This window comes from Pezoporus occidentalis, unplaced genomic scaffold (assembly GCF_034315485.1).
Source record: "Pezoporus occidentalis ecotype Australia unplaced genomic scaffold, CSIRO_AGI_Poc_V1 ctg76, whole genome shotgun sequence".
Taxonomy (NCBI): Eukaryota; Metazoa; Chordata; class Aves; order Psittaciformes; family Psittacidae; genus Pezoporus; species Pezoporus occidentalis.
In genome coordinates this window covers 3,302,416-3,322,474 of record NW_026916115.1, presented here as the reverse complement: position 1 = coordinate 3,322,474, position 20,059 = coordinate 3,302,416, and the positions used below count along the sequence as shown (strand labels likewise).

Below are 20,059 nucleotides of genomic sequence, written 5' to 3'. Positions count from 1 at the left end.
AAGTAATTTTCTATCTGTACTCCAGAGCTGTCCACTTACTACTGCTTCTGGTTTTTATTGGCATTCCTGATAACAAGTTTTTATGGGTCCTCCTGAAATTCAAGAAAAGTTCTAGAACATGCTTGAAGTTGAACTAGCCTTTTATTAAACACAGTGTGGAGGTGGTAGATGCATTATTAGAATGATACTGTAACTACACATAGGTAGAAATACACAAGCTAACTCATTTGTATCAGTAGTGCCTTAGTTGAACCCTGCTTGTATAACCTCAGCAAATGAAGCTGATGTACAGCATCTTGAAGCTTTCTTGCCTGCACACGGTAGGTCAGAGAGGTTCACTTCAGATGCTGCAGCACAAGGTTTACTCACCAGCCCACCAGCTTCTTACCCTAAAGGGCAGAGTTAGCAATACATTTCTGTCATCGCCGTGAACTTCTAGAGTTGTCAGGTGGAACTGAAAACTTCCTCAGGCTGTAGGAGGGAGAGAATGTAATAGGAGTCCCATATCCTGGAAACAGATCATAGGATCCTAGGTTCTTCACCCTTTTATTTGTTTGTTAAACATTGACTTAATGTAGTTGGTACAAGAACACTAATATACTTATCTGGACCCTGAATTTCAGTTGCTGTAAAGTCACATTTTAACCTGTTATTTGTAAATCTGAGTCTCATTGTCTCCTGGAATTTGTCAAGTCAGACATCCTCAACAGATTTAAATACTGCATTTCTTCTTGCTGTTTTCCAGGTGACAGGATTTGACCTGGTCGTCAGTCCCATGAATTTTAAAATTTAGTGTGTTTCATTTTTTGAAAGTGTTCCAAACTCATGATTTAAGGTTTTATTTGAGGGAGGTTTGTTACTGTTCTACTACTGCAGTCTGAGGATTCCAGCTGGTGCTAAATTCTCTTCCAAAATTACAAGGCTGGACATACTTATGGATTAAAAAAGTCTGGTAGAAATTCCAGTCACCCAGTCTGTCACTTTTGATTTTCATTCTGTTATTATATGAAGTCTCATGTTCTTGTATGAAAATCTAATTAAAGAATGAGAATTTTAAAGCTGGCATCTGGAGTACACATCCCACTTTTGTATGCCTGAATATCTATATGATTTGTGAGATGCCTAGTAAATAGGTGACCAGATACTAGCTAAAGAAATTGACATGAAAAAAATCATTGTTGATAATATGGGTAATAGTAAAGTCTCTCTTTACTGGTACTTTACTGTATCTTTTTATGGATACATTGAGGGAGTTGCTTAAAAAAAAAAAGCTGTGAGAAGAAAACATATGCAAAATATTAAATAAAAAGGTTAATTAAAATAAAATTAAATAAATAAAAAGGTGCCTACTAGCTAAACAGACAAATATTTATCTATATCTGTTGATCTAGATATATGTATAAAGCTCCTTTGTGCAGGTAGATTATGTTGTGCTGTTACATTTCTCTTGAATACTTCCACTTGTAGTGTAGCAGAAGCTATGTCAAGGTCAGTTGCCTTACCCTCCTTGGAACTTCATGTCCTCACCCTAAGGAAAAGTCAAAAAAAAAAAAAAAAGTGTGATGGCAGCAAAAGTGCTACCAGAAAAGTAATCTTAACCAAATTCTATGTGCTTCCTTATATTCTGGAATGGCTAAATGAATTTCTCCTTAAAATACTGTTCTTTAAAGGGAAATAAAACTGTAATCATGAAAAGCACAATGCTGTCTTTTAAAAGTTTACTTATTGTTTTATAGTAAGCTGTTCTTCCCCCTTCCTGTCGTTTCTGCTTAAGAATCCATTATATAATTGTTCTTGGTAAAGTGTAAGGTATCATGCTGGGTTTAGTTTTGTGCAGAACCTTTGTGCTTCCTCTACTGAAAAGTTTTGGAGTGTTTTGCTTTCATAGATACAGTTTATGAAGACCTATTAAAATTAGCATTTACGTTCTTTTTACTATTATTTTTAATTCATTTGTGTTTGACATCTGTATATCCATAAGCACACTGAAGTTTTCGCACTCAGCAAAACTAACAAGGTATAATTTTGGGGGGTAAAATAACTAATCAGTCAGTATTAGAAATTGACTATTGAGAAAAGTGTATCAGTGTAATGATTAGTTATTTAATTAGCTGTTTCATCTTGCATATGAAAAATTAAGTTTATAAACAAAAGATAGCAGTAATAGGATATTGACTTGATGGGAAATGCATCAGACTAAATACTCTCTCACAGTTGGTTCTCGACATGAAAGTATTTTATCTTTCCATATTACTGTTGTAGCCAAACAAATATATTGTGGTTTTTTTTAATATCTTTATTCAGGTGTTGGTGTTTGAATGCTGAGGATCTGTATCTCAATTCAAGCTGCTGCTCTTGGTGGAAATATCCCTTTAACAGTCCTCAGTTGCAGCATGCCTAGCAACATGATGGTCCTGGAGCTGACTGCCAGGGAGCAGTGCCAGAGGTTGATGAGGCCAACATTGCTGTGGGGGAAGAATGTCAGTGAAGGTGGCAGTGGCCTCCCCAGCCATCCTCCAGGATCAGCTAATTTGCAGATCTTTCAGTTTTATTGTCAGTGTCACCAAAAGGATAAGATTAAGCTTTTGACTTCACCCCTGCCCCCTTTTACCTTTGTCTCTCTTTAGGCTGTTTCAGGGATGGATTGGTGCATCATTCTACTGAAGAACTGAATTAGGTATGGATTGGTGCACCATTCTATGGAAGAACTGAATTAGGTTGGGTTTTTTTAATTAAAATATTTTATTTATCAAACCCAAACATTACTTTCTTAACTAGATGCTGAATAATTTTTAGGCCTTTCCAGAAATGGAAGCATTGCTGAGGTAGTGTTTTCCTGTCACTTGCCGCACTGCCTGAAATATTTCTTAAAGACAGTATTTTCCAAAGACTACATGATTTTTCCTAAAGCAGATAAGAAGTTCAAGGAAAATCTGGTATTCTTCCTCTCTGCTTCCATTTAACATAGACATGTTTAATTTTTTTTTAAAAGCATCTACTGAATTTATACATGGATCTCTGCAGTCATTAAGTATAGACAGAAGTCTATGGCATTACTGTAGATTAGTGGGGTGAAACCAATTTACAAGAATATTAAAGAGTAGATTCCTCCTTACAGGTTTTTCTAGTCATTCTGATGTGTAATGACTTCTTTCTTGATCTAATATTAAGAAAGTCCTGTGAGGTCCATCAGCTTTAAGTGCTAAAGGAACAGTATATGAATGGGGAAGAAGCTGTAATGGCTCTGTGCCCCAGCACAGCCTTAAGAAAATACTAATCCCACCTCACTTTTACATCCATAATTTCTGTGGACTTTTCCTTTGTCCAAGTACTGTGAAAGGTAGGATGAATATAAAGAACTTTAGTGCTTTCAGCTGCACTGACAGGAGACTAGGAAAAGCAATTTCAGGCAGTAAAAATGCCTGGAGATCTTCAGGATTTTATCACAGCCTTACGCTGACTGCTGCCAACCTTCTCTTGAGAAGAATGTGACAGCAGTGCTGAAGGCTTTTCATTTTAATCACCCTGTGTCTTGGTCTGAACAAAGAAAAGGTGATTTGGATCAAAATGAAACTTTTATTAGAGCAGTGATTACCAGGAAAGAGAGTTTCACTTTTCGTGTTCATCCCTGCCTCAAAGCTCACAATCTAAATTTTAAAACCGGCAGTATTAGAAACAGTGACAAAACACAGAGGTTTTGAGAAGGGGAAGCTCAGAGATGTCAGTGTTAATCATGTGAGGGCATTTCTGCACCTTGACAGCATTGCTTTTTGTTTGTTTTCCTTAAATGAAATAGATTGCTGTTTTTTCATTCTTCTGTAAGTGATTTGAATAAGCACCAATTCTTTTCATCATGGAAGAAGTAATTTTATGAGACATTTAAATGAAAAATGGGATAGTGGTTTGGGAAAGCATTGTAGTGTCCCCCAGGAGAACAAAGTATGCTGCTTGTGGAACATGTATGACATCCAGTTTCATGCATGTTAGACAGGAAAGTCTGTAGCAGAAATGCCTGCACCAGCGGAGGGTTTCTAGTCATTGTATGGTCTCTCCAGTGTTATTTATACTTATGCATGTACTACTTTAAAGTTGTTCTGTGACATTGAAATTTAGAATTGTAAATGGACAAATTACATTTTTCCATGGTCAGGCAAATTTGTTCTGACCTAGGAAAGACATTTGCTGAACCCACAGGTATTTAGTGTTTATTAAAGTGATTTTAGCATACAGGTTCTCATTAGCTGTTTTATTGTGGAGGAATAAGTATAGGAATGGTGTATTGAGGCAGAAGAGCTGACTGTTCTCAGATGGACTGCTCCTCATCTGTTGCATGATATTATTACATCAACTGAGCCCAGATGAGGTTGTGGCTATGGGGGGTGAAACACTGAGAGCAAGTGACCTTTATTTACTTATTTCAGTAGTTTACCTTAATGGCACTACATTATCTCTGTGGTTGCATTTGTATTTAAATACAGGTTTTCAAATACAAAACACTGTGTCACTTTGGAAGATACATATACCCCTGTTACCTGCTGAGCTTCATCTAGGCTGCTCTCAGTACGACGTGCCATTTAAACCTCTGATCCATGTTCACTGACTAAACCAGTGGTGGTTTGAATTGTTACTATTCAGCCTCAGTATAAAACATACCTCACTTCCTCTTACCTTGGCTGCTTCAGGTCAGTCTGGCGGTTTAGCACAGACCCATATTTGGCAGTGGGTAGGGCTGTATGGGAGAGAATGCTGGTGTGGCTGTAGTATGTTCATGTACTCTGCTTATACTTTTACTACCTAGAGTTAATCCTCCACAAAAGGGGTAGTATAGACAGCTGAAGGCAATAATGCCGTAAACTGCTTCAACAAGGTTTTTGCAGAGCTTTGTTTATTAGGGTTTTTAATGGTAAGGAAATTAGATGCAATTAAAAATAGAGGGATTTATATGCTACAAGCAATGAATTATTACTAGGTTAAGAGCAGTTTTTCATCTATGCCCTCAATAGGTGAACAAGATCTTCATAAGATAATTTTATTATGATCAGGTAGATTTTTGACACTACAATTTTTATAGTGAGTTTTAGAGCAACTATATGTACATAAGGGTTGTAAACAGTCGTAAAGTGGCAAGGTTTCAGTGGCAGCTATTTCTTAATTTCAAGGGCTTTGGGGCTAGAGTTGGATTAGTTTACTAAGTGTGTAGTAAAATAGCCAAAGCCAAAACAGAGAGGCTATAAATGAAAGGCTTTTATCCAAACTTTCTCTGTAATATTGGCTACTTAATATTGTCCATGCAATGTCTTATGTTGGCTTATGAAGATGACAGATGGAAAACCAAGAAATCTAATAAATATAAGCATAACTACATGCTATCATAATTAAATTATTTTTAAGATTTTTCATTTTTCAACTCGGGACTTTCAGAGACCATATTTCTGTGATGTCTTACCTTGGGAACTAGCTGAACTGTTTTCTTTTGCTGACTGTGCTTTACTTGATCTCTGACTTTTGGATTTTAAGTTGAATTTTGAATTTGAATTTTGAATTAAGTTTTGCTGTTACGTAGATGTGTTCTTCACTTGACTCATGTAAAAACCTTTATGAGAATAATAGAAAAATCATGTCCTTGAAGGGAGCTATGTCTAGTCTCAAGTCTACGTAGGCTACATTTCATTGTGTCTAAAAGAAGCTGTTGCTGTATCTTGTTTAATAGATTTTAGGTGTCTTGGCAACAAGCCTGACTGACAAATGACAAGTTCTCCAACCTCTTCTGTTAGGCTGAGAGATGTTACTTGCCAATGATTTTATTTGTAAACATTGCTAACTGAATCAGTATTTTGGATAGGATTTATAAAGGTACTTAATCTGCTGTATTTCCTTTGATTCTCATGGCAGTATATGAGGATTCTTGCTTATGTGCAGCTGAAAGCTTTGTCCATGTTATCCTACCCTTGTGCATTTTCAGCTCCTCCTGATTTATCCTGGCTTGAGAAGCTTTTTCTGGGGAAAAGTATGTCTGTGATGGTTGGTCATTGATACAATTGTACTTTGATGATCATCTTATTTTATGAATTTCACTGCATTAGTCATGCCTGTATGTTAAAAAATAAAAATTGTAGCAAAGTGCTCTTGTAATAACGGTATTGATTTTGTTGAAAAATAAATCTATAGCAAGACTAAAATTTTTTACCTTGGTAAAAAGAGATTTGAAATGTGATATATGTGAGGATTACCTGTTGATTATTTATTTTGGGAAAGATTTGGATTTCAAGTGACAGATTAAATTCAAGATATTAAATACAGCTTTTCTGAAGAAAAGCAGCTCTTAGTTTTCATACAGTAACAAGATTAATTGTATCTGTTTCCTGTCAGGAAGAAGATTTTGGCTTACTCTAAGTCACTTTATGGAAATGGTAGTTTAATGAGCCATGGTTTACCAGAAAGTAGTGAGATGTTATTAATTATAAAAGTAACAAACTGCTAGAAATCATTGCTACCAACACCATTGTATGCCTGGGCCTTTAATACCAAAGGTAACTGGTCCGTGGTAGCACAGCTGGAAGGAGTTCTGAGGAATGACAAAGGAACGCGTTCTCTAAGGGAGAATGTAAGTTTCTAGGATTTTCCAACCTAGAAAATAAAAGATTAACGTGCAGGGGTGTATGTGAAGTCTTAAGGTCAGGGGTGTATGTGAAGTCTTAAGGTCATGAACATCACAGGGGAGAAGTGGGTGTCATTAATCATTGTTTCTCCTCCAGTGTAAAAAAAATAAAATAAAAATAAGGTAGTACTATGAAAACAAGCTGTATGTAGTGAATTGTGCAATACATAGACAGAAGGCACTCTGGATGTCAGAAGCTGCCATGGGTTAAAAATCTAGAGAAATTCTAAGAGAAATAGTGCATTAAATGCTGTCATCATGCTTCTGGTTTGGGAGTCCATATGCCACAGATTACCAGAGGCTGGCAGACTACGATGGGAGAATTGTTACAGTATGTTTGTCCTATTCTTACACTTGTCCTTAGGCATCTGTTACTAGCTGCTGTTGCAGACTGTATTGATGCTAGAGGAACTAGGGGCTGACCTAAAGTGTCTGCTCTTACCTTCCTTCTCTTGCATTGGTACATCTTTATTACTTTTCATGTACTAACTCTGGATATTTCTTTTCATATTTGGACTATCAGGAAAAGAATGCACAATCAGTTGTTTGAGGTTTTTTTGAATAAAATTGCAAGTGAAAAATGAGCATCTGTGGCTGTGCATCTTTGTGTGTGTGTGAAAGGTGGCTGTGAGAGTAGAAGTGTCAGTATGATCAACTGTCTCCATCTTTCCTTGCTACTGAATCAAAATACCTTCTGGCAGAGTACCAAGAAAGCAGTAGTGAAGGGGACTGTATTGCTAGTTCTGATGCCAAGTATTAAGGGATAAACTTTAACTTTTTTTTTCAGTAATCCTAGTACTTAAGAGCTGAAATATTTCATTATAGGCAGTCCGTAGCAAAAAGGTCTTAACCTTATCTAAATACCAAGTTTTTTTTAAATAAAAAGTGGTACTGGAAGAGTAGAGATGCCTACACTACACATGGCTAAGTCAGGTACCCCTCCCAAGCTGCAGCTGGTTCATCAGTGGTCCAGTAAGTCCTCTAATTCATCATGCCATTAGAAAATGTGGTATCATACCAATAGGATAAAAGATACGGAGGTCGCTAACCTTGTAAAAGCTGCAATGCTGTATTCAAGGAGGGACTAAATCCATGAAAAATTTCTCTGATGGTCTCTTGTGGCTGATGATGTAGTTAGCAGTTCCCAACAACCAACTGGTATTTTCTGAAGCATTTCTACGATCAACAAAGCTAACAGTGAAGCTAACTACCAAGTCCCAGAGTGAACAAGTCAAGTATCTTAATGAGCCATGATAAGAATCGAGCATGGCCATGCTGTTCCAGTCCTATTCAACAGCATGTTAGGGTTTTCTGAAATAGTTATCCATTGAGAAGTAAAATCAGAATTCAAACTAGATCTCCCTATGATTATAATGAGATACATTTATAGAACTGGAAACTGTGTGTACTTTGCTCTGTCTGTCAATGTATCTCCAAAGCTATATATTTTTATTAATTTTTAATAGAGGAAAGCTTTTCCATCTTGCTTCTTTCACTTTCAAGTTAGATCAGTTAACACCGGTTTGCCCCTAATAATATTTTCTCATTTTCTTTTAAATCAGCATCGGTAGTTCTGCGAACAAAGTATGCTCTTTAAGGTTCATTCTGGTTCATTCTTTGCTAGTTGCTTGTGCCTTGCGTGTAAGTGGCTAAATCATTAAGTGATTTGTTTTCCTGTGTTGTAGTTCTGTGCACTACTGCCTCTTCAGGCTGGCTTGAGTCCTCTTCCTCTTGTTCAGGGCTTCCAGATGTGGAAAAGGTGGAAAAACATTAGGCAGAATTATAGCTTCGGAGGTCCATGTTTAAATTACTGTTATGAATGAGTATGTCTTTTTCTTACAGTAGAATTTAAGTGAATCTGCAGATATCAGCAAGACCATGGATATTTTATTTTTTCTTCCTTATAGAGTAATTACCATTTGAAAAACAATGCGCTTGTACAGCAAATTGTGAGTGGATGATTGGTTTATACTGTGGGGATTTTTTGTTTTGTTTTGTTTTTTTCCTCTCATTCTTGTTACTGGTAATTCAAAATACTGAAAAATGAAGCATGGGCTTCATTTAGGCTTCATGTCCCTTACCACGGGCTGAGGAGGCATTTCTGACATTCCTCTGAACAATGTTTGCAGTCTAGAAGTCATCAAAACTTTACAGTATTTTAACCAAAAAGCACGTTTGTAGCTTCTAAATGTGATAGTTTGGTAGTATGTGCATTTTGGTCCAACCCTTCATCCCAGCTGCAAGCAGAATTTCCATGGACTTCTGGGAAACCTTGGAATTTTAAGGAAGTTTGGCTCAGTTTTCTATATTCAGCCTAGCAATGATGTGGAAAGCCCTAAACTTCTGATTTTTTGTCAAGTACACAATATGACTCATGAGAATCTCTGTTACAGTAGAAGGGAATGAAGCAGAAGCATTGCTAATGAGGACTGAAGTCTCACATGAAACAAGTGTGCATCTGTGTTTATGTGCCGAACAGAGCACAATATGTTAACATATGTTCAAAAAATCACGTTTCTCTTCTCTCTTAAGAAATATTCCTGAAAAAGCATAGACCATGAAAGAGAAAAGGGAGAAAATGCTTAGCTCTGGTTTGCTTCATTGCACTTCATGTTCTCGGTCTATTTTGTGAATAAGCAAATTGACAGGCAGGATTTACAAACAGTACAATTTTTCCATGTGTGTAAAAATGCTATTTGTAAGACTATTATGTGATATTATTTCACATTATTAAAAGACATTAAAAGATTGTTGTGGTGAACACATGACAGTTTAAAAGGTATGACTCTAGGATATTGTTGGAACTTCTTTATCTGCAGTTTATTTTAGAACTTCTGTATCTGAGCTTCAAGTGTTTGGCTAAATTTTATTATAGTTTCTTTGCCAAGCCCACCCCTCTCCCCAGTTGCATTGTTCTTATTTTTTTAATTTAACAGCATATTGGCCATTTTTCCATTCAGTAAAATATGACCACATAAATGTAAAAAGCATTAATATTCCATGACTAGATTAGGGATTAAGAATGAATCAAGATTATTTTGTGAATTTAGTATTTTGTGCCAATGGCTTTGTATGCTACATGAATACTATTGCAATACTATGTGGTGACTATTACAGTCTCTTAGAAGTTGAAGATGTATAGCAAAGTCCTGGCTCTGAACCCTAACAAAAATGTGTATCTATAATATTTATAGTAATTTTAGTCTTAACACTTAGAAAAATTTAACATTAAATTTAGACCCAGTTGTTTACTTCTCATAATAGATCGGTAGTTTTGATAATCAGCTTGACTGTAAACTCATTTTTAACAGTGATAGAAAAGATGGGGTTTATTTATTTTCATTTTGGTCTCTTGTTTTTAAAGACTCGAATCTTGCAAATATATAGTTATAGGCTGTAAAATGGGCAACTTTAATTTCACACTCATATCATCGATTATAAAAATTGGAGCTAAAATTATGTTTAGGAAAAGACATGAATCCATTCAAGGCCTTTTTGACTTGACATTCTGCAGTGCTGGTTCTGAAGATTTCAAATATAAAACTCATCCAGAACTCATAATTAATGCCTGAAGTCATGACTCTTTTAGACTGTGTATACCTATGAGTTACATTCCCTTGGAGAACACTTGAGTGCTTGAGCACATACACTAAATTTCATACCAGCACGGCAGAAACAACATGTTATGGTTCAAACATATTTCTGTGCCATGATATGTAATTGTGAATAGGCCTTAATTCTCTTCCTGGATCAGAACATTTGCCTGAAAGCACTGTAAGGCTGCTGCAGTTTTTTGGTTTGAACAAAGTATTCTGTGTGGGGTTGTTGTTGATCTTATATAAAATCTGAGCTGCATCTCAGCTGAGGTTGAAGGAGGACGTCCTTTCTCCCCACCCTGTCACATGCAGAGATACCATCTGGGTGTATGGGATGAACTCCAGATCAAACTTGGAACTAATCCAGTAAATTTTACAGAAACCTTGAAGCAAACAGAACAAAATATAGTCAAATGAAACATTTCATCAAAAGTGATGCATTCAATGCTATAATGTTTTTTTTTTAAATGTGCATTATACTACAAAAATATTAATTTCCTTCAGTGTGGGAAGTTTTACAAAGTTGTAAGTTTGAAGTGTTTTAAAAATGTTTTGCCTAAAACCTTATGCCTTTTTTTTAACAGTGTTTCTTCTTGTGTTGTTATCAAACATTGGCTTCTGGAGCAATTGTGGTTTATACTTCTGATGAGTTAATTTATTTCTCTCAGTAAGACTGAATGCAAAAGAAAAGAAGCTTACAGCCATCTTTAACTTTTACTGTGTTTGATTTCCGTATTTTTTTATGCTATGAAAAGTCATTTTCTTAGACCTGTGAAGAGGAAGATTACTTAGAAAAGCAAGAAACATTTTTTATTCCTTTTTTTTTTTTTAATGGATTTAATAGCTACTGTTTCTTGTGGTTACACATCAGTATTTACTGATTTAAAAAAAAACCCAATTGTATAAATTCGTTCTGTTGTGTTCTCAGTCTCTAAATTTATATTCTGTTTATATTACCTAAACTTCACGTAATATTATTTGAATCCTGACACCAGGTATAAATTCCTGCAATATATTCTGCTTAAAACAAAACAAACCCCCAACTTATTATTTGCACTCATTGATCATCCTTGTTTATCTTGGTCTCTCTGAGGTTCCTTTTTTTCTGGCTGATCAGTAAACTCACCCTTCTCTGTTCCTAATATGCTGTGTCCAGAAGTAGGTGAGATCTCTACCTGAGATCTTTCTTTAAGTTTAAAGATCGTATCTGCTTTGAGTTAGAGGGAGCCACGGCATTCTGAATGGCAACTCTCAGGCTCCCACCCAGCCACCAATCGCTGTTTCTTTGTCATATGCTCCATCTTCCAGACCTCGGTATTATATGGTAGATATACACAGGGTAAGATCTTTAAATTTAAAAGTCATTCTCAAATGGCTATAAGAGAGGCAGTAAAAAATCAAGAATAGCTAGGACTTTTTGAAGCAAAAATTCTATCTCAAGGCCTTTAGAGCTTTGCATATTGTGTTCGTTTTTGAAGTGTAATAGATAGAATGGCACTTGGAAACCTGGGTATTTAAAGTTAAACTCCTAAACATTCATTTGAGGCTACTAATTAGACCTGGCCTGATTTTTCAGGATTTCTGAGCAACCCAAACCCCCAGTTAAGTCACGCAACAATTGTGGATTTGTTTCTAAAACAAGTAAATAATCTCCACAGATAGTCTGTGAACTTACGGAGACTTGAAATTTGTTAATATTCTTCTAACTCATATTACGTGGTGATTTTTTTTTTTTTTTTTTAACCAAGTTAGGATTATAGATATTTACCCTAGATTTTTTTTTTTCCAATTGTTTAGTTGTCTTCCTGGAATTAATGGTTATACCACTGACAGAAATACTTCTGTGAGTTAAATTTAATCGATCCATCAGCACCATTGATTGTTTTCATTCCTCCTATTTTTCATGAATTTATATAGTTTTAATTCTGTTTATTTTGTCAGTCTTCTCTTTCTCCAATTCTCTTTTTTTCCATGTCGTTTCAGTGAAGTACTTTCAGGCTTTTCTAACAAGCAGTGCTCTGCGCTGTACTGAGAGCATTGTGAATGAGAGCAGTGTGACTGGAGAGCAATCCTAGGATGGTTTGAGTTGGAAGGGATCTTAAAGATACCTAGTTCCAACCCCCTTGCCAAGGGCGGAGGCACCTTCCACTACATCATGTCGCTCAAAGCCCCTGCAGCCTGGCCTTGAACGCTGCCAGGGGTGGAGCATCCACAGCTTCTTGGGACAACCTGTGCCAGTGCCTCACCGCCCTCAGTATAAAGAAGAGGAAGAGCTGTTCTAAGAGGGGATTGAAACTAACTGGACAGTTTGAATTCTTTTCAAAGCCATGTTTAGGCGGTTCCTTCTGACTGATGAAGGAAGCACCTCACACATAGATGTTGGGATACTATCACCTTGCATTTTATATTTGGTGATTGTTTAGAATTTGGTTGAGATCAGAAAGGAGCAGAAAATTTAAGTAAGCTTTCTGAATATGGATTAAAGTTGCAATAGCACGTTTTTAGTTTAAATTTGGAACTGGAATTGTCTAGGGCATGAACAATTAATGCTTAATAGAGAGCAGTTGCAAACAAAGTTTTTGTTGATCAAAACAGATTTGGAGTTGTACTCCAGAAGGGAGATTTTAACTGGGAAACTGACTGAAAAAAGAGGAAAAGTTTGACAGTGTGTGGAAAAGTGAAATCAAATGAAACAATGACTCACCTCAGTTTGTTTTCCATTGCTTTCACAGTGGGTAGCATCCATTCCGTGCTTACTGGAGAGCTTGATATTGCTGGCCTGTGTTTCAGTTAAGTTTATTTTTCAGTTGGGCTGTTCTCTTAAACTCAGCAGTCACACTTCTGTCCAGTGTCCAGGATGGGTGATAGTATGTGTGACTTACACTGTTGTTCATCTGATACATATGAGGTTGGTTTAAAATACCGCTAGGTGGTAGCAGGTGAGTAACACTAAATATAATTTCTGCTCTGCTGGAGCCCACTGTGTTTGGGGTTTTTTTTGTCTCTTTCCATCATCCAGTAGAGGATTTTTTTTTTTAACTTCTTGCTAATACTAGTTTTAAGTGAGTTTATGTTACTCAGAGGGAGTTGGTGTTTTGCAATGTAATTTTCACATGGAACAATGAGGAACAGAAACTTTTGAATTAATTGCTTCGAAAGTGGGAATTAGTTCTTTGCACTGAACTAGGAATGTTGTGATGTAGGTAGGAATGAGGGGTTGCTTATACAGCAAATTCTGGTGGTTTTTTTTTTTTTTTAAGTTTTGTATACTTGATGTAGTAATGTGAATAAGATGGAATTTAGATAGTATTTACTAGTATTATTTACTATTTGGAGGGTCATCACGCTTCAGAATGCACGTCTAATTTTTGCATAAAGCAGAAAAGCATTCAGCAATTGCTTTTGTTACAGCCAGTATTCTGAAATGTGGCAAATGCTGTATCCTTTTCCAAAGGTAACTATACACACTGTACTGAGTTTCATTCTGTTATCATTATCTAAGAAATACTGTACCATGAAAAGTTATGAATGTTTTAATACCAACCTTGCCACACTTTCTATGCGTCCAAGTACAGCTAGTTATTCATGCTGACTGCATTTCTAGGTGAATAAGAGAGTATGAGTATCACTCAAGTTATGTGGACAAAGCATTAAAATTCTAGTAAGAGTCTAGGTTGTTAGCACAGAAAACCATACGCACAGGAAATAATGGTTCTTCATTTCTGGCTCTCTAAAACCTGAGTAAAATGGCAGGATAATTCTTATCCTTACGTGAATGTGACTATGTGTGGTGTCTTAAATCACCTGTCAATAGGATTGTTGTAGCATTACTTATGGGAAGGTACGTGAATGATAAATTTTCCTGATAGTGTGAATAATAAATTGCCCTGATAATGTGTTATGGACAATGAGGTTGGGATGCATTTTTAACAGGGTAAATGAAGGTACTGTTTTGAAGTGCTGTTCTTTGTACTGTAAGTCATGATGCTACTGAGCTGAGAAAAGATGGTATTACTGAAGGCAGAAGAGAGGGCTCAGGCACAGCCTGAGTAGTGTGATAATTCCTTGTGTTATCTAAACCTGGTTTTGTTGTTCTACTAAGGGAAAATATCTGGTAGATCATAGGTCTGCAGGAGACCAAGAGATTGTTTGGCTGATCTTGTTTCCTGTGTTGCACTTGTGATGTACTTGTCTATTGGCAAATGATGGAGACTGCTGAGCTCTGCTGGGCGCTCTGCTCTTGTTTGCGCGAAGGGTGAGTGTGATGAGGATGATGATGGCTGTACAGGGCTGTCCTGTGTCTGAGATGATTGTTTAGTTTGGCCAAGAAAATACAAGAAAAAGCTTGCAGAGTAGGCATCAGTTGGGATGATAGCAGGCTACTGCTAAGAAGCCAGAGGGACATAGAGGCTGTGCACTTGGTGAAATTGAAGAAGGTTAATATTTTTAAGGAGGAGCAGGAAAATAAATTTTATCAATTCCAATGTGTCTTAATTTTATGACTTTACATTAATAATTGTTTAAACTTGATTTTTTCACAGAAATTGGCATACAGTTTACACCGTGAGAGTGTCAGTAGACTCTGAAATGTCTGTTGTCTTAATTTCTTGTTGTAAATATTCTACATTGCTAGTGTACCATGTAGCAGTGAATTCTCTTTGCCTCTGTAATTTTCATCACTGTAGGTGCTAGTAGGCAGAAGCAAACTAGAGAAAGTTCTTCTGAATGCCACTAAAAAAAAAGGTAACATTCATTCTAGTTAACACTGGTCATATTCAATGCATGTGCTTATTGCAAAGAGATTTAACAAGTTAAGTGCAAATGACACCTGTCTGCCCTAAGAAGGGTTTTAGCATAAAATGTTCCATATCCAGTGACAATGTATAATGTTCTTTATGCTAAATTGGTATGTAGTGTAGTCATTTGTCTTAATTACAGTCAGTCATTTTCTTCTTACAAGTGACATACTAATATAGTTTGCTTTCTAATTTTTTTTGCTGTACAGAGTCCCTTAGTGTCTAACACATTATATATATACACATATACAATTTAAATTAAATGTTACAACTGTTGCAGGTATCTTAATAGTTATTAACATCATATTTCCCATTTATGTTAAAAACTATTTTCCTAACTAAGTTGTGTTTTGTGTTACAATTAAAAAAAAAAGTAAAATCCAAGGGTAATGATGATTTAGAACTCAGTACTCAATCTAGATTGTGCTAAGAATGCTGACACTAAAACAAGAACATATGAGTCAGAGCTTCAGTTAGGATTGTACTGCTTGTATGGAGCCAATTAAAATGGGGCTGAAGACCCATTGCCAGGCTGTTTCAGACAGCTCTGGGAAGAGCAGTACTCCCTTTGTTGTCCCTGCCTACTTCCCACCCTCCGTCTTGCCCTGCCCTCTTCATCATCCTGGCTGCCCTGACATGGCTCAGTTTTAAGTGAGTTTATGTTACTCAGAGGGAGTTGGTGTTTTGCAGTAGTTCCATAAAAACATTCAAATTATGAGATTATATAGCAAATTACAAAAAGGTGTCCTTTGGTTACTGTATAAGTTAAGGGTAACGGTTATCTTGAACCTTTGCAGAAGTGTGTGTGTATATATATATATATATATATATATAAAATCTTTAAAATCTTTAAATAATAATGTATTGAGTCGAGTAGTATTTTCTATTTTGAAAAATTTCAGATAACTTTTTCAGTTTTCTAAGCATAGGCCCATATTTTATTGGTCATTAATCTGCTCAGTGACAGTGCTCAACATGGGCTGTAGCTTTGCCGTACAAATTTTGATATATATGTTCAGTCCCAACCATTTATTCTGTTTTCTGTGAAAGATAAATTGAGTTACATCTGTCCGAGTCATTGCATATTTAGGCTCTGCTGGTTGGGTATATATGTCATGGTTCCCAGGAGGTACAGGTACTGATAAATGTAATTAACTTACTTTGTACAACTTCCTTACTCTGTTCCTTAATTTGAGGTTTAGATTTTCTGAGATGTTTATTTGCTGAGAGAAGGTACAGGTAGACATTCTCGAAACTTTGTAAACCTCCAAGCAGCCATGTCAGTTAAAAAAGGTGGGGGGGATAGGGTAAGGTTTCAGGTGAGAGTTAAGATAAAAAGCTACCCTTGGTTTTGTTTCTTTGCTCTTCCAAAAATACCTTTCTCCTTTTCTTCGTTGTTGTGAAGAATTAATTCAGCCCACTTGCCTTCACCATCTCTGGGGTGGGAGTGGGAAGTCTGTCCTGATAGGATTTACTAATGCTGCCCACAATCCTTTGGACAGAGCTATTTGCTGTTTCTGCTATTGGCTATTTAGAAAAAAATATTTTTGATTTGCAGGACTTAGAAGCATTCTCGCTGCTGAAAAATACTGGGGAGAAAAGAAAGATAAATTTATTTACATACCCATTTCAGTAGGAGCAGACTCTGCACATGTTACTTGGTACATCTGCGTGCCATATTAATTCTGGATATGATTATATTATTAAAAACAGAGGAATTGGAATTCATAAGGTGTCAGCATTTAGAGAACACTTTCACTTCTAAGGCCTCAATAAATTCTGTATTTTTTGAGTTTAAAATGAATAGTTACTTGATTTTTGTAAGCATTTCTGAGTTAGATTAAACATACAGTGATGGAGGACCTTGCTGATAGTAACAGGGATGCTGTCTTGTTCAGAAGAAATCATCTGTCACTATTTTTGTCTCTTTAGTTGCAACAATTCCTAAATAATTACTGAAAAAGAGCAGAACTTTGCATATAGCTATTAATACACCCTTTAATTTCACAAAATCCATTAACTAAAAATTAGAGTAGAAATATAAACAGATTATCTACTGTCTGCACTTTATTTGTGTCTGTTGGTCTCTGTTAATATCAAAGAGATGTATGTTGTGGTATTAACAGGTCTGACATGGATTAATTACAAATGCATTCTGTTTGTTCTGATTCCCATCTCCTGGGCCTGAGCAGTGATATAATTACTGCTGTTTCTCCTTGAAGAAAAAGAATCTTGAAGAAAAAAAGCCTTCAAGCTGCTTATTTTACAGTTTAGCTTTCTGTCTGCATGATGTTATTTTCATGCATTTCAGCTTGATTTAAAATGCCTTTTTGTAATTTGTATTTCACTTCTTTCTCTTAAAAATAAAATGTTATTTGTATGTTTGATACATATAATTTCTTTAAGACTTTCTGTGTTGGATTTGGAAACACTGATTTATATTTATCTAAATGTAGGGTTGAAATACAGCATACTGTACATGCCATTGTCTTTTAATTGTAGGGAGTGGTGAAAAATTTTTGGTTCTTAAAAAATCAGGTTCTTATTCTTGTAATGTGACCAGTTATGTAATACCATTCTTTGTGGGTGTGGGTTTGAATGGAATATGGCACAGCAAGTGGTGATGTGTAATCTCCCTTTTGAGGAATATGTATTGTACTTCTAAAATACCCGCTGACAGTGGCTGCCAAAATTAGTAAAAATTGAGATTAAGAAGATACTCGAAACAAGAATATAAAATTTTACTTGCCACAGATTAGTAAAAGAGGGTCAATTAAAATCTTAATATGGTAGAGACAGTCATGCATCTTTCCCCCCATTTTTAAGATTCTGTCTGCTCTTGATTTATATCCCTGATCCTATATATCTTGATTTATATTATGAGGGCATTCTAACAATATTCAGAAGGCTAAATGCTCTCAGAGATTTTTATTTTTTTTTAAGTTAAGATTTAATTTCTAAAACAGAAACTCCATGGTTTCTGATGATACCTTCAAAGGTGTATTCAAAGTGAATAATTTCCATGAGAATGCTGCAGTACTTTGAAAATACTTTTGTGGAAGGAGAATCCAGCTGTTGGTAGCCCTACAGAAAGTGTAGAAGGATGCAGTGCTGCTGATGCATCATGCTTCACTATGGGTAAAATGCAAATTCTACTGTTTTGGTTAAAAGTTTCAGTATTGCTTTTTCTGTTATTTTTTTCTCCGATAAAATCAAGGCAGTTTTGCATCAGGAGCTAAGTAGTAGTGCCTCAAACCAGGATGGTTGAAGAATGGCAGAGCTCTGGCTTCTCTCTAGTGCCTCCCCTACTTTTTTTTCTTGGCCTTCACAACTGCAAATTAGGTTGTTTTGCAGTGTGAAATTCAAAGTATCGTTGTTTAAATATTGTGTTAGAAACTAAAAGTAGCATAAAACCCCCTTTAAAATGTAATTGTACATCATAGTGAACTACTAAAAGCTGCTTGATACTACGTGTCATCAGTCTTTAATTACCAAAGTTCAAAGGTTGGTACTTGTGATTTTCCAGATGATTGAAGGCATTTAAAGCTTTTCAAGTCCATGCCACTTCTCAGCTCTCCTCCCACCTCTATTTGTTCATTCTCCTTTGGTTGCCTCAGTGTGTGTGAGTCAGGGAGAGATGAAAAGAAATAATTACCAAAGCAGAAGAACACAGAATGAACAAATTGGGTATTTTAAAAAATATTGTCAAGATTTGAGCTATACTTAGCACTCCTTTAGCTTTCCAGAACAATGGAAGGTTGCATTATATCTTGACTCAACAGTGTACAAATTACACAATGCTAACAATATTCCTAAAAAGCATTTTTTGGTCCTGTTCAAAATGTGTAGAAGATAGAAGCCTTTTATATCAAACCACATTAATTTTTTATGTTTTGGGATCTTTGCTCCTTCTTTCTATTCTTCACCTTTTAAACTTGTGTTAATAGACTCTTTATGAAGATTTTGATTTATCTGAAGGGGGCCTTTAAGGATGCTGGGGAGGGACTCTTCATTAGGGACTGTGCTGAGAGGACAAGGGGTAATGGGTTCAAACTTAAACAGAAGTTTAGGTTGATGGTGAGGCACATGGAATGGGTTGCCCAAGGAAGTTGCGAATGCTCCATCCCTGGCAGTGTTCAAGGCCAGGTTGGACAGAGCCTTGCATGACATGGTCTAGTGTGTGGTGCCCATGGCAGGGGGGTTGGAACTAGATGATCTTAAGGTCCTTTCCAACCCTAACTATTCTATGGTTCTATGATTGCGAATAGTTTTTCATGGTAATATATTGATTTCTCTTTTTCCCTCCACTGGAGGAGCTCTCTGTACTTTGTCGATCATTTGACCTCTTGTGATGATAGTCTGCCTTCTTTCAATGTTTGAGGAAGAGCTTACAGAGAACTCCCTTTGAATGCTCGCTGGGGAGGATGTGGAAGAATTGGATTAAATTTGTCCTTGGTTTAAAAGGGATTTGAATAGATGTTTCTCATGCCTCAAGGTCCAAGCTTTGAGGTAAACAACAGATATGAGATGTGTGTGCACTGCCACTCTTGGTATGGCCTGCCATTGTGCGTGAAAAAAATTTTAAGGTTTCCTTGGCCAGGAAAAGGCAGCCTGAATGTGACTCTTGAAACCTCATCAGTTTGGACCTTTCCTGGAAAAGGAAATTTGCAGCAGATGTTTTTACCTCTAGCTCCAATTGGGAGGCTGCTTTTGTATGTTAGTCCCTGACAGTTTACTCTCTTTTTCGCCCTTGTGTGACTAGTTAACTCTGCTTTAATTTTTGAAGTGTTTGATACAATCCATGTGTCAGTTTCTGCTCGGCTGCATCTCCTTACAGTTGACAGTGGGCAACTTTTTTTTCTCTCGTTGGGCTGTTCTCCTGCCTTTTCTCACTTTCCGTGTATACAGTCAGCCTATCTGTACTCCTCAGGGAGGGGGGGACGTTGGGAAGGTGTGTGACTTTTATTGTGTAACTCTTCTTTATACAGTTCAGTGATGAGGATGCTTTT

The 20,059-nt window shown here is 36.4% G+C and overlaps 1 protein-coding gene across 4 annotated transcripts in view; it reads left to right on the top strand.

Moving 5' to 3' along the window:
* Nucleotides 1-20,059, top strand: part of RABGAP1L (RAB GTPase activating protein 1 like) — a 242,294-nt gene that overhangs the window by 83,866 nt on the left and 138,369 nt on the right. The window lies entirely within an intron of this gene.